The following is a 14623-nucleotide window of genomic DNA, read 5'->3' as shown; positions in this document are numbered from 1 at the left end:
GGGTCTTATACAAATTTTGCTCATTGATATTGCCATTACGAGTGTTATCGAATAGTTACTGTCTTGTCATATTAGTCCCAGTTCCATCAATGGTGCCATGATGTACAAAAGAAATCATTTTCCTGCATACTTTAACTAGGATACGCACAACAGTGGCCTCCCTAGCTCAGGCTGTAACGACGGTTGGTTGGAAATACTTAGGTTCTACTCCGTCTGGGTTTTTCTTATAAAAGTTTTATTTTATTTTATTTTTTTAAGAGTTTTTCACTGAAGTTGAAGTAGCCAGTCTCATACTGAGGTGGTAGGATTTTCTTCCTGGAAACTCGGATTTTTCAGACAAACTGGACAGAAAAATACATTGGCTTACAGACACGCAAATACAATTACCCCCCGCTCCCATCAAGATCATTAAATAGTGTTCCATAAAGCCAAGTTATTGATTGTGGCATGCCATTGAGCCTAAATATGAGAATGAAATGAGGAATACAGTTACCTGCTGCTGTGTCTTTTGTTGTTGCATGGTTATACAATGTTAAATAAGCTGGAACAAAATTTTCGAGACTGCAACTGTTTTTGGTAGTTCCGGTATAAATACCTCATAATTTTGAACTTAGAAAAATCTTTATTGGTGCTATACTCCGATACTAGTTTCGTGCACACTTTTGTATACTTTTTTCCAGACAATTTTATTATTATTATTATTCATGTTGTCTCAAGTCTTCTGACCTTTCCATTTACCGTCTTCGACTCAGTTCTCATACAGTTCACTGCGTTACTGACCTCCTCTACTATTCTATTATCCTTTCCAAAGATTAAATTGTAGATAGTGTAGGACCATAAAGCTATGACAGTTCATATGAGCGAAATGACGAGATCTCCCTACTGATTATACGAAAAAGTGCAACTAGTAAACAAGTATAATACTAATAAAGTTTTTTTAATTTTTATTTAATTTTTTTTTTATTATCCAGTTCAGGATTGTGTGGTTTTTATACCGGAACTCTCAAGAACTTCAGTATATGGACTCCATTGCTTTATGGTCCTACATTGTCTACTATAATCCTTCGATTGGAAAACCGAGGCCGTCAGCTATCAGCATAAGCAACAGAAATCTCAGGTTTCTGTGGTTATGCTTGTACACGACATTTTAGACTGATAAATAATGCGTTTCAAATCTTCCTCTCTGCAGCATTACTACCAAAAGTTATATCAAATGAGTTCGTTGACAAAATAATATTTTTTTTTTATTAATGATAATCTTGTAGTAATCTTTGCCATAGTTTGCCCCAGTAGAAGTTATCGACACTATTTTTTTTTTTACTTGTGCATTTCTGTTACGTACAAAATTTATTCTTGCTTTTTAAAAGATACGTTTCGCAAAAGCACCCATTAGATTCGTTTAATGCGTCTATATAACAATCTCCCAACAAATGGCTTCCTAGTTGAAGATCCCTGTGCTCTGCAGCCTGGTTTTGCTCCTCCTAGAAAGATTTGGTCATCTGTCAACAGGATTAGAACTAACCAGGGCAGAGGTGGCTACCTACTACATAAATGGAAACTTTCAAACCACCCTTATTGTGAAAGACTGCTCAAGGCGCCAATTTCATGGTGACATCTAGGAGGTGACGGATGAGGCCCTGGACTAGACATTAACCTATAGCTGCATTGTATTATTTTCGCCATAAGTATAAATAAATAAATGCGTCTATATACAGGTGTCATCCTTGGCTCTAGTTGGATGGATTTTATTTAATCTGATATTCAATTTTTGGGATGTTCTTGGAAATTTTTCGCCGCACCCACCTTCGGTTTCGTTTTAATCGGATCATTTGCAGAGATAAAATTTAGCAAAACATTAGAAATTTTATATAGCAATAACTGCTCTTGTTGAATGGAATGGAATGAAATTTAGCCCTTAAGGTACTCAACAAACACTTAACACAATTTAACCCTGCGGAGGTCGCGGTCGAAAAAATTGCAGCGTAGGTCGCGTGTATCTGAGAGATACATTCATTACTAGTATGTGCTAAAATGCGATAAAACTTAAAAAAAAAACACTGCAAATATAATACATGATGGTTTATTTATTTTCAGTTACAATCTAGAAATTATTGAACAAAGAAACAAAGAAAAAACAACAACTAAACCAATACTATACTGGCATCGGAGTTCGCGGTATCTCTCAGATACAATTTACTATCAAATATCACTTTCACTTTCGACTGTTATTCTCATCATCGGACTCGAGTAACAAAATCGCTGAATCTCTTCAACATCTGATGGATTATCCAGTCGATATATTTTTCCAGCCATTTTCAACGGTAAATAAAAAAACAACTAAACCAATACTATACACTGACGACTATACTGAGGTCGCGGTATCTTTCAGATACCATTTACTACGAAATATCACACACCTTTACATAACACGTGTTAAACCAAAACTGACCACATAAACAGTGTGGACTATCACTCGTAATATATGCATGCGCAACTACTCATGACCTCCAAGCTATACACTGGATATGTGTAAGAATATTTATATTAAACAATTTGTTTGTATCTGTCAAATCAGCCGCGACCTCCGGAGTTAAATCCGATCATTTTTTTCTTCCAAAGTTTGGAAACACTGTCCTGTATAGAGTGCAGGTTTTTAGAAATGTCAAAATTTACTGAAATCATTACCATTACATATCAGCTTGGTGATGATAGTCGAATCGGGGATAAGGACTTGTGAGATTGCGAAAATTTGATTATACATAATAGTCGTGGGGTCCGCGCGATTAGCCTAGTGGCTTTGCGCTTCGCAACCATATGCCTGTGGAAGAAGTGTCCTAGGTTCGATTCTCGTCGGCGACGTGAGGAGCTTATGGATCTTCCTCAGCCATAACCAAGTTAGCCGGTCTTGCGCATGGACAGTAGGGTTCTTTCCACCAGTTTATCTGGGGTTTTTCATCCCGCAAGCAGGCAAACTGGCCCCGTGAACACACAGCGTACAGTCATAGGATATGGTATGACAAGGAAGGCAACGGGAAACCACTTGCTCACTTAGTCATTTCCCTAGATGAGTGATGGCGAACCTTTTTACCCAGGTGTGTCAAACATCTTTTTTTTTTTTTTTTTAAATATTAACATTGTTGATGTGCCACTTGCATACATGCATTATAAATTTAACTACATAATCATAGATGGTGACTTATACATATCATATTAGGCTATTTATTTAATAGAACATTGATATAAAATCTATGAATTCATATTATACAATTAATTTAATAAAATAAAATTACAAACTTTCATTACATTTAATGACTTTTCTGTTGCTGAGTACTGGTAGAAAGTTGCTTTATAGAAGGGCTATAGTGTGTACATTTTAATGCTACACAGGCAACGCTCAAATCATTGCTCAATCTATTTCTCCCTTTCGATTTGATATTATTTAAGGTAGAAAATAGAGTTTCACAAGAGTATGTAGAAGAGAAAATTGTTAGAAGAGCTTTAGCAAAGATTTTAAAAGCATGAAAGTTTTCGGGAAGGCTATTCCACACGCTTAGAATTTCACCGTCTGAATTTTTACACGCGGTATCATGCAGACGTTCCCGCTCAAGTTCTTCGAATTCATTTCTAAGAGCAATAAACTTTCTTTTCCAGATAGGATTACACTGGAAGTCGGCTAGTTGCATTTCTAGATCTTTTAAATCCAACCACTCAAAGCCACCTAATTTAAGATCCATGAATTCTGTTTCATCAGGATACTTTATGAATTGGATTGTTTGTTCCGACATTCGAAATTGGTCAAATCTAGAAGAACACTGCTCAGTTACTGACTTTAAAACTTAGATAGATTGGTTGTATTGTTCACGATATTTGGGGCTGGTTTCGTTACAAAAAATTTTCACTCTTGGGAAATACTTAAAATTGTTACTTTCTAAATCACGTTGAAACATTTTGAGTTTATTCTCAAAGCTCTTGATCGTGCCAAACATAACATCGACAGATTTTCTGAAACCTTGCAATTGTATATTAAGTTCATTCAGGTGCAATGAAAAATCTGTGAAAAACATCAGCTTACTGAGCCAAGCAGAATCGTTCAACTGAGAAAATTCGTGCTCCGTGCCCTTCGTATTTAAATATAATTTAATTTCATTTAGACATTCAACAAACCGTTCAAGTACTTGGCCACGACTCAACCATCGAATATTATTGTACATTAATAGACCATTGTACACTGATTCAGCTTCGCTTAAAAGTCAATTAAATTCTCATTTGTTTAAAGTCCTGGCAGCAATAAAATTAGTTACCTTTGTCACAATTCTCATCACATCATCGAAATCCTTTAAGCCTGATTTCGCACACAGTGTCTCCTGATGTATAATACAATGGAAACAAACCAGGGGATGATCAACATATTCTGTAAATTGTTTGATAAAACCGACATTACAGCCAACCATATTAGGCGCGCCATCAGCTGTAATCAAAAATATTTTCGATAAATCTATCTGTTTCTCACGAAACACTTTAACAACACAGTCGCATATGTCTTTTCCTGTCGTGTTTTGAGGTAAATTTTCTAACTTTATCAATTCCTCGTGCATAGAATCGCCGTGAACATACCTTGCAATAATATCCAACCGAGCTGATGACGTAATAACTGCAGTTTCGTCGAGACAAATGGAAAAACAATGGCATCAGTTCAAGTCTTGTTGTATTTGATTTTCTATACTAGCATTCATTGATATAACTCTGTCTTTAATAGCATTCCTACTTAATGGTAACTCTTTCATGCGCTATACAATAGCTTCCTTATTATATAAGCTTCCTTATTATATAGCTTCCTTAAAAATGGTGCACACTTTACAAAAGCTTCTTTAATATAATCACCATCACGAAATGGTTTCCCATGTTCAACAATAGTATGTGAAATACTGTAACTTGCGGCTACTAAATTTGAAGGTCCTGAAACAAATTTAATTAAAGTCCCTGATTGTGATTCTGCCAGTTTTAGATGTTGGAATATCTATTCTTTGTGTTCTTCCAAAGTTTTTTCTAGGAGCCATTTGTGCTTAGTTTCAGAATGTCTTTTTACATTCCAAGTTCTACTCACAGATAGCTTACCACACAATTTACAGAGAACTTTATTGCCTCTATCAATAACACCATATTGTTCAGTCCAGGCATCTTGGAAATTTCTTCCACTTCCTTTCTGTGATAATTTTAGTTTTTTTATTAGTGCTAGCTGCCATTGTAAAAGGGTTCACAAATTAAAAAAGAGCACAATTATATACAACGGTAATTAATCAGTAATAATTAATTATTATTATTATTTCGGGAAACTCCAAGGAGTCGACAGACTCATCGAGGGAGACCCTAACATCATGTTAAGAACAACTATTCGACATTCATGCAGTATCTATCATACCTCGCCTTGAACTCATTCACAGTCATAGCACCCACAACAGACTCTGGCAGCTTATTCCACTCATTCACCACTCTCCAAGTAAAAAACCTAGCTCTACCACCCTTGCTAACCACATTCTTGCCCAGCTTCCATGTATGGCCCCTAGTCCTCCCACCACCAGTCCTATTCTTAAAAATATCATCTGAATTAATCTTATAGAAACCCTTCAGTAATTTGAATGTCTCAGTCATATCACCCCTTCTCCGCCTATCAACCAATTTTTGCAACCCACAAATCTTCAACCTGTTCTCATAAGGTTCATTCCATAGACCTGCTATCATCTTGGTCACTCGTCTCAGGATCCTCCCCACCTCCTCCCCATCAAGAAGAAACGCTGGGGTCCATATCTGGGCACAGTAGTCTAGATGGGGTCTTATCAAGGCTTGATACAGAGGAACAATAACTTGTTTGTCTCTGCTTGTTAAAGTATTTTTCAGCAACCAAGTGATTTGATGAGCTGATTTAGCCACTTTTGTGATGTGCCCCCTAAACTTCAACTCCCTATCCACCAACACTGCCAAATCCCTGGCCTCGTCAATCTCCTGGAGTATGGTTCCACCAATGTGATATACTGCTGCAAATCTTTTCACTCCAAAATGCATAACCTTACGCTTAAATTGACATCCATTTTCCCTAGCCCAGCCATCCAAACTATCCAAATCATCCTGCAAAATTTTGACATCCTGTCCACTCACAATTGCTCTACCCAACTTTGCATCATCAGCAAACAAGTGAACACTTCCTCTCAGATCCTTTCCTATATCGTTAATGAACAAATTGAAAAGTAGTAGTCCAAGAACAGAACCCTGTGGCACACCTCTAGTCACAAGCCATCTTTTGGACCCCACTCCTGAATAAACCACTCACTGGTATCTCTCCATCAACCATCCTCCTATCCATCTCACCAACCCTATATCCATCCCCATATGCTGCAGTTTACTGATTAGAATTCCATGTGGTATCCTGTCAAAGGCCTTAGCAAGGTCCAGTAGAATCGCTGTAAACCCATTACCCTTATCCAGTTCAGCCGTCACTGTGTTATAAAACGTGAACAAGTTACTGAGGCATGAGCTACCCTTCACAAAACCATGTTGTCCCCCATACAGTATCCCATTTTCATCTATCCAATCCTGTATTCTTCTCTTGACCAATTTCTCCAAGACCTTACAACGATTCCTGAAATGCTAATCGGTCGGTAATTTACAACAGCAGTCCTGAAACCTCCTTTATGCAGTGGAACTATTCCCCCCTCTTTCTACCCCCCCCGGGACTAACCCAAACCCGAGACTCAAATTGAACAAAATGGTCAAGGGCACTGACAATTCTTTAGCCGCTTCACGTTCGACACGAGCTGGTATACCATCCAATCCCACAGATGTATTTACATTGAGGTTTTGTAATAGACTATCCACCTCCACTTTATTCACCACAATTCCCGTATATTCCTGCAATGTCACCACCTGGATGATATATTCTTGCAAAGTGCTCGCTCAGTAATTCAACTATATGAACTGATTTCGTTACCTCCCTACCATCTGCATTCTTTAAAATCATTCTGCCATATACATTTTTTCTTTTACTTGCAACATATCGAAAAAACTGTTTGGGATTCTCTTTAGCCTGCATGGCTAATGTTCTTTCATAATCCGTTTTTGCTTTTCTTACCATACTCGTTACCCTTCTGGCCTGCGCTTTATACCGTTCATGTGCCTGCCGGTCACCTTTCTCCTTAAATTCCCTCCATAGTTGTTTCTTTTTTTGCAGCTCAAGCTTAACGGTGTTATTCATCCATTAACCTCTACTTGATTCTATTATTCGGACTCTAGGTATACAGTCAGCCAATGCCTCATGCAAACACTTCCTAACCCCCTCTCATGCACTATCAACATCTAGCCCTTGCAGTTTTACATGCCATGGCACTGAACCAATCAAACTCCTAAGCTTGTCATACTTACCAGCCCGATAATTCCACATGTACCCTGTCTTAATTGTAAATTCTACATTGTCAATTGTAAATTAATAAGAACTAACAATTACTGGAAATGAATTATACACCAGCAACTCAAATTACATAAGTGGCAAACCATGCAAGACTATCAGTACTTCTTTCAGCCTGGTTGCCAGTTTTATGTTTAGAACTTGTATTATTCAGTCGAGAGACTTGGAATGCATGCATGAACACGTATGTATCGTATAATATTGATAATACTTTTATAAGTTTTTATAATATCATATGACTATGCAGAAATTATAATTTAAGAAAGAAAACGTAAACTTAAAACGCTCGTTGTTTATAAGCTAGTTACAAAATAAAATAGAAATAGGCTAACTATAAAATATAATTCTTTCAATGAACCGAAACCTACCTTCGCCTTAAGTGAGAGCGATCTTACACGATTTATCGCAGTTTTTTCATCAGAATACCAATGTCTTTCCACATCCAAGGTGTGTCACCTGAAACCCTCAAGTGTGTCAGTGCTGACACGCGTGTCATAGGTTCGCCATCACTGCCCTAGATGGTGGCGTATGTAAAGCTGACCCTAAACAGCCGAAAGGCTATAACCACAACCAATAGTTGTAGTGATTTTTTTTAAAAGATATTACGCATATCTGTGTATTAACTGCTGACCCGAGTTAATCGAGTGGTTCTCGCATCTACTCTCAAACAGCAGGATCGAGTTCGGATCCCTGTGTGAGATTACACCTTGCTTGTTATAGACACCCGAAGGGTTCCCAGTACACAGCTAATATACAACATTTTGTTGATGAGGGTGACATAATATATATTGTCTACCTGAAGATAGATTATCAGTTCTATTCCAATCACCAACCTGAGTAACTTTTCTAGGTCTTTCTCCCGCCAGTTATTCAATTAGTCGATCGTTGGGACCTGCAAGTAGGGTTTCCCTCCTCCAGGCGACTTAAGTCTTGTTCAATAGATCTCTCACTGTTTCAGACATTATATATACAGACATATAGTCCAGTATCTTTTCGTGTCATGAAGTGAGTGAATTGAATGAACTGTCAGGTGTACATTATGAGTTCTTCATGTCTAAGGAAAGATATCAATGATTACACATTTCATAGCTCTCCCTCGATAAGTCCCTTACCCCATGGAGTTGCTTACATATAATAATAATATATATTAAAGTCTGTCGGAGCACGTGCAGTAATCATATCCACTATTCCCAGTGTCGACTTTTAACTTCGTGAAAGTAGCTTTTCTTCTTCATTCCACATTCTTATTTCAGAACAACAATAAAGTAGTTGAAGTACAGGAAGTATTTGCGATAACATTTGTATGTTACTGCACATTATCTCACGATTTTTAAAGTTTAGCTATTGGACTACATTTAAATGATAATTGATATCACTGAGCTAAGTGGATAGTGATACGTGTTGCTGCACATAATTTGTGCTCTGAATAGTAACAAGAAATTAAATTCGACCTTTAGACGTTCGTTAATATAAAAATATTTATAACAAATAATTACCGAAGGAAATATGACTTTTCTAGCAGAAATTCATATTTTTCGCCTGTCATTCCGGTTGTAATTACTAATTATAATTAATCCGTTAGTTCGAAATATATTTTCATGTATTAATGCAAAGTAATTCTTAGATAAGAATCAACAAAACATAAAACTTCTTGTTACCTAAACACCGTGATATCATTTAAAAATCACTGAAATGTTTAGTAAAAGTAAACATAGATGTAATTGCTAATTATAGTCAACCATTTAGTATTGCTTCTAATGTCTGTTCAAAAATTTCTTATACGTCTCCTGTATATGAAATGTGGTAAAATTATACTTTTTAATAAATAAAATTCACAACAAGCAGTTTAAATGATATTAATGTTTGAATTTTATATTTGTATAAAGATTTGCTCAGTTTTTATTTTTGAGAAAATTAGTTTTATGGATTTTTGTGTACTTGATTTTAGTGGCATATCATTATCCTTCACAGTAAAAAATAGGTTAATGTCTAATTTTTCTTTAGAATCATAGGCGTCATAGTCTGGATCAATTACAATGCAGTTAGAGACAGTAGCATTACGATCACAATTAATAGGGATCTGTGGCTGCTGTATTATCATCGGTATATATGTAGAAAATCTGTGTAATTATCTCTCTTATTTTCATTTATTTCATTATTAACAAATTCCACTGCTGAACTCCAGTGGGATTTGTTAATAATGAAATTCGCTCAGACGAAAGTCGAATTGAATCAATAATCAAATAGAACCAATTCTTCATAAACTTTTTTATTTTATTTTATTTTTATTTTATTATTATTATTATTTTTTATTTATTTATTTATTTATTTTTTTTTTGCAAACTGACTATGTAATGTAGCTGCATTTTAGTAACTGGACGTGGAATGGATCATTGAATGCTTTAAATAGACCATTCAGATTCGAACATATACTGGGTCAGTCATTCGACATTTCTACAAAGCGCTATATTACTTTCTGACTTATTTTTAATTGTTTATTTTACTGGTTTATTAAAGGTGTCATTTATAACTGTATTGTTTATCCAACCTAATATTTTCAATATATATTTTTATGCAAGCTTCGCGCATTACAAAACAGCAAAACAGTGCAAATTCTGATGTAAGATTACTTCAGGAGGATTTAAATAGGCTGGTGCTATGGACAGAAAGTGGGAACATCTCTTCAATGTCAACAAGTGTATAAGGTTTAGATTGAAGAGAAGGTGAAGGAATCCTTTGATTCCTTCACCTCCTCTTGCGTGAGTTGCTTTTTGAGTAGATTTCCCAGGGTGAATCTTGACTGCATTGAGGTGTTAGTGCAATAATAATTATAATAATAATCGTGACATGCTATATATATATATATATATATATATATATATTAAAGATACCAAGAAATTATATTCTTAGCTTTTATTTAATCCTTTACCCAAGAAAGCAAAACAATGTTTTGCGCGTGAAGTATCTTCACGTCTAAGCTACTTGTATATAGAGGCTAATGACTTCACATCAATTGCCTTAGTATGTATCCCATAATGCAAAGCACACGCCCTTTCGGATGTATACATGGTGGTGGTTCAAAATTTCACGTACAAACTTTGAGGAGGGGGGGGGGGTAGAGAACATCAAAATCAACCATATTCACATAGGAAAGCATGACCGGAAACGCCACCGGAAGGTACTAACAGGGATACAAAGATACAGAAATAACACAAGGCAATAAGTAGTGTAAAAAACTTTATTAGGCGTAACTGAACAGTTCAATAGTAGTTGGATACATAATATGATTTCACATCAGGTGCTCAAAGTTACGTCCATTAGCAGTAATGCATGTCTGACACCGACGACGCATTGATTGCCGTACATTTTCGAAAATACCTGGAGTTTCCGGATATTAGCAGCGGCGATGGCGATTCTTGCCACGAGGTCCATGTCAGAGGCAACAGGCGTTTCGTACACCATGGCTTTAAGGGTTACCCACAGAAAGAAATCAATGCTCGATAAATCTGGTGAGCGTGGGGCCATGCGTCGGATTCCCAAGTCCAATCCATCGAGCTCCAAAGGACCTGTCCAAATACTGACGCACATAAATGCTGAAATGGACTGGAGCCCCATCGTGTCGGAACCACATCTGCCGACGCACAGTCATTGGAACATTGTTCAGTAAATCCGGCAGAACTTCTTCCAGAAAGGTCCGATACTTCTGGGAGTCCAGTCGGGGTGGTAACAGGTATGGGTCGACTAAACAGTCAGCGACGATACCTGCCCATATATTAATGTCGAAGCGTTGTTGTGCAGCATGATCGCACAGCGTGTGGGTTCTCTTGGGCCCACACATAAGCAAGCATTGTGGTGAATGAAGACCCCCCCCTTTCGCCGGTAAATGAAGCTTCATCCATGAACAAAACACAAGTTGGAAAATCCGGGTCTACAGCACTTTTCTGCAGAAACCACTGCGCGAATTCCACACGTTGAGGATAATCTTCGGCCATCAGTAACTGGACCCGTTGCAGATGAAATGAATGTAAGGACTCAGAGTGCAAAACGCGCAATACACTGGATCGAGATACTTCTATAGCAGAGGCAACGGCACGTGGGTTTGTCTCTGGATTATTGTCCATCGCATGCAACACCTCCTCTTCCATGGCGGGATTTTGCGTCGATCGTGGCCGCCCACTATCATGCCTGCGATCCCTGAATGATCCATAGTCACACAAATTCTGATGCAAATGCGCAAACATTTGGTGATGCTGTACACGTCTGTTTGGGTACCTTCCGCGATACATTCATACAGCGGCTCGTCCATCACCGTCAGCCAACCCATAAATGAGGTGCATGTCTCTCATCGCAGTGTTCTTAAAACGATGCATGTTCTTTGTACGACGTCGAAAGCTTGAATGAGGAAACCCCATTTGCTCATCTGGAGCGCTGAGGAACAGCGCCACCTATTACTTTCGGGTGGCGTTTCTGGTCATGCTTTCCTATTTGAATATGGTTGATTTTGATGTTTTCTACATCCCCTCAAAGTTTGTACGTGGAATTTTGAACCACCCTGTATAATGCTATGCATAATAGGATGGGCCACTACCCCGACCGGTTTCGACTTTTATTGAGGCCTCATCAGTGGGAGCCAGTGTTAGGGGGATTGGTTGATGACGTCATTGTGGGCATGGCTTCATGGGATTGGAATGTTAGGAATTTCCCTGTGGGCATATGCGTCAATGGCTTCAGTTGTTGTGTTTTGGTTCGCGTATGGAATTATGGGTGATGGTTGAGATAAAGAATCGTGTCGTGATTGGTGGTGCACTTCTGATAAGATCAAGATAAGATAAGGAATCGTGATGTAAATGTTTGTTATGAGATGTAGATAAGTGACGTCATTGTTAGTTGTAAATAAGTGACGTTATTATTTTGAATGGGAAGGATGATTTTAGTGGTTAAGGAATCGTGTCGTGATTGGTGGACACTTCTGACAAGATGAAGATAAGATAAGGAATCGTGACGTGAATGTTTGTTGTTATGAGATGTAGATAAGTGACGTCATTGTTAGTTGTAAATAAGTAACGTTATTGTTTTGAATGGGAAGGATGATTTTAGTGGTTAAGGAATCGTGTCGTGATTGTGGACACTTCTGACAAGATGGAGATCAAGATAAGATAAGGAATCGTGACGCGAATGTTTGTTGTTATTGAGTTTGGAATGTTTGGAATTTTGCTGGGGCCCTTGTCTGTCAGAAATATCATGTGATGTTTTTGGTTCGTTTATTGCCTTGTGGGTGATATTTAGAGATAAGAATCGTGACGTTATGTGTTTGGAAATTCACAGTTTCGAGGTTTTCTGAATAATTTAATTATATGCTATGTCACTCAAACATACAGTTTTTTTTTTCTTCTTCTATAGATGGTTGTACTAATTTTTCCAATACAATTTGGGGTATTTCTTTACTGTTAAAGGGTGGGAATTCTTAGAGTAAGTCGTGATGGCGACAGTCTTTCGAACTTTTCTGAATAATTAATTATATACTGGTGTCACTCAAACACACACACACTTTTTTTTCTTATATAGATGGTTGTACTAATTTCCAATACATTATGGGGTATTTCTTTACTGTTAAAGTTTGGGAATTCTTAGAGTACATCGTGATGACGGGTGTGATTAGGTTAAAAAAAAACTATTCAGTATTAGAATTATGCTTACCAAAAACATATGAGCAGTTGTTATGTTTAAGTTAAAAAAGTACTTACAGATTTCCAGATGACTTCTAAATACGAATATTCCAAAATAGTTGAATTTTATATCCACAACACAAACACAAAAACCACAAAGAATGAAATTTCTGTAAATACTATAACCTGAACTAGTTACTTCGTCCTTTAGATTACAGACCGTAGATGCTGTGGTTTCGTCATTTGCAATATCCCCCAGCGAGCGGTTTTCTTCAAAGGGAATGACATGAGTCACATCCGTAAATTGGGATATTGTTCAAAAGGTAGCATTTCCTCAAGTTTGGATATTTCTCAAATACTTACATATGACTAAGGGATTAGTATCCACATGTTTGAATGACACATATCCTAAAATTATTCATTCTTCGTTACCGTCGGAATTCATTGGTGTAGTAAATTAATGCTTACATTTAATTTTAATTTAGATTACTATCCGATTGGTTCTCTGTATTAATTCTTTCCCACTGTTGCCCAAGCTTGGTGGGAAAGTCTATGCGCCGTTTTGTTTAGGTTAAGTGTTATTTCCGGTTTCGAATTCCGATTGTTGTTAGAGTATGGAATTCTGACAAGTGAAATTATTATTATTATTATTATTATTTTTTTTTTCAAATTGAATGGTTATTTTCTGTATTTTACTTTTAAAGGTCATATTCTAACAGAATAACTGAGCAAAATTAATTCTGAATATTCTAAATTGTTGATTATTAACATATATTCACAGAACACAAATACAAGTCTGAAAATGCTGTTCACTTTTTCATTATAGGTTACTGTGGCTAACATATATTCACACCACAAAACACACAAAACATAGGAGTTGAAAGATATTTCTTTAAATAACCAGAAAAGCTAGTTGACTACTTAATTTAGATTACTATCCGATTCTTTCCCATTGTTGCCCAAGCTTGGTGGGAAAGTCTATGCGCCGTTTTGTTTAGGGTAAGTGTAATTTCCTGTTTCGAATTCCGAGTGCTGTTAGGGTATGAAATTCTGACAAGTGAAATGATTTTTTTTTTTTTTTCAAATTGAATGGTTATTTTCTTTATTTTACTTTTAAAATTCAGTTTAATTACATATTCTAACAGAATAACTGAGCAAAATTAACGAATAAATAAAATGTGAATTTATTTTCCAACACTGTAGATCTCTCAATCTCTCAGTAACTCTTATCTTAAAGATCTCTCTCTTATCCGGTCGCCAATTTGTTGTACCTAAGTGAGAAATCGTGTGTGTGTGTAGTAACGGTTTAAAATATCTAATGGCTCTGTAAAATAACCAAATTCTAGCAGTATTGTAACATTTCAGGTGAAATCTTCTCCACTAAAATTCTGGTTATTAATTTAATATACCCGATTTCTTTTGCTGCCAAGAGTTGACAGTTTCTTGATATATTTGAGGGCTTGCATGAACAAATAAGACTTTTAATTCACTGAGTCAAAAA

General features: G+C 36.7%; 1 protein-coding gene across 3 annotated transcripts in view; it reads left to right on the top strand.

Moving 5' to 3' along the window:
- The window catches only part of LOC150105032 (TGF-beta receptor type-1-like), a 458896-nt gene that overhangs the window by 246371 nt on the left and 197902 nt on the right, over nucleotides 1–14623 (top strand). Inside the window, exons 1-2 of one of the 3 annotated variants that reach the window (XM_090395459.1) lie at nucleotides 9872–9892; nucleotides 13949–14121. The exons of 1 other annotated variant lie outside the window; for it this stretch is intronic. The gene's annotated coding sequence lies outside the window, so the exon portion shown is untranslated. Of the gene's footprint in view, nucleotides 1–9871; nucleotides 9893–13948; nucleotides 14122–14623 lie in introns of those variants that run through there. One more of the 3 variants, XM_090395460.1, reaches the window with a different exon arrangement.

The sequence above is a fragment of the Typopeltis vanoorti genome, chromosome 7, assembly GCF_054136105.1.
Source record: "Typopeltis vanoorti isolate ZY-2024b chromosome 7, IOZ_Tvanoo_1.0, whole genome shotgun sequence".
NCBI lineage: Eukaryota > Metazoa > Arthropoda > Arachnida > Uropygi > Thelyphonidae > Typopeltis > Typopeltis vanoorti.
Note: the sequence above shows the minus strand (reverse complement) of the source record. Positions and strands in the feature narration are given on the sequence as shown.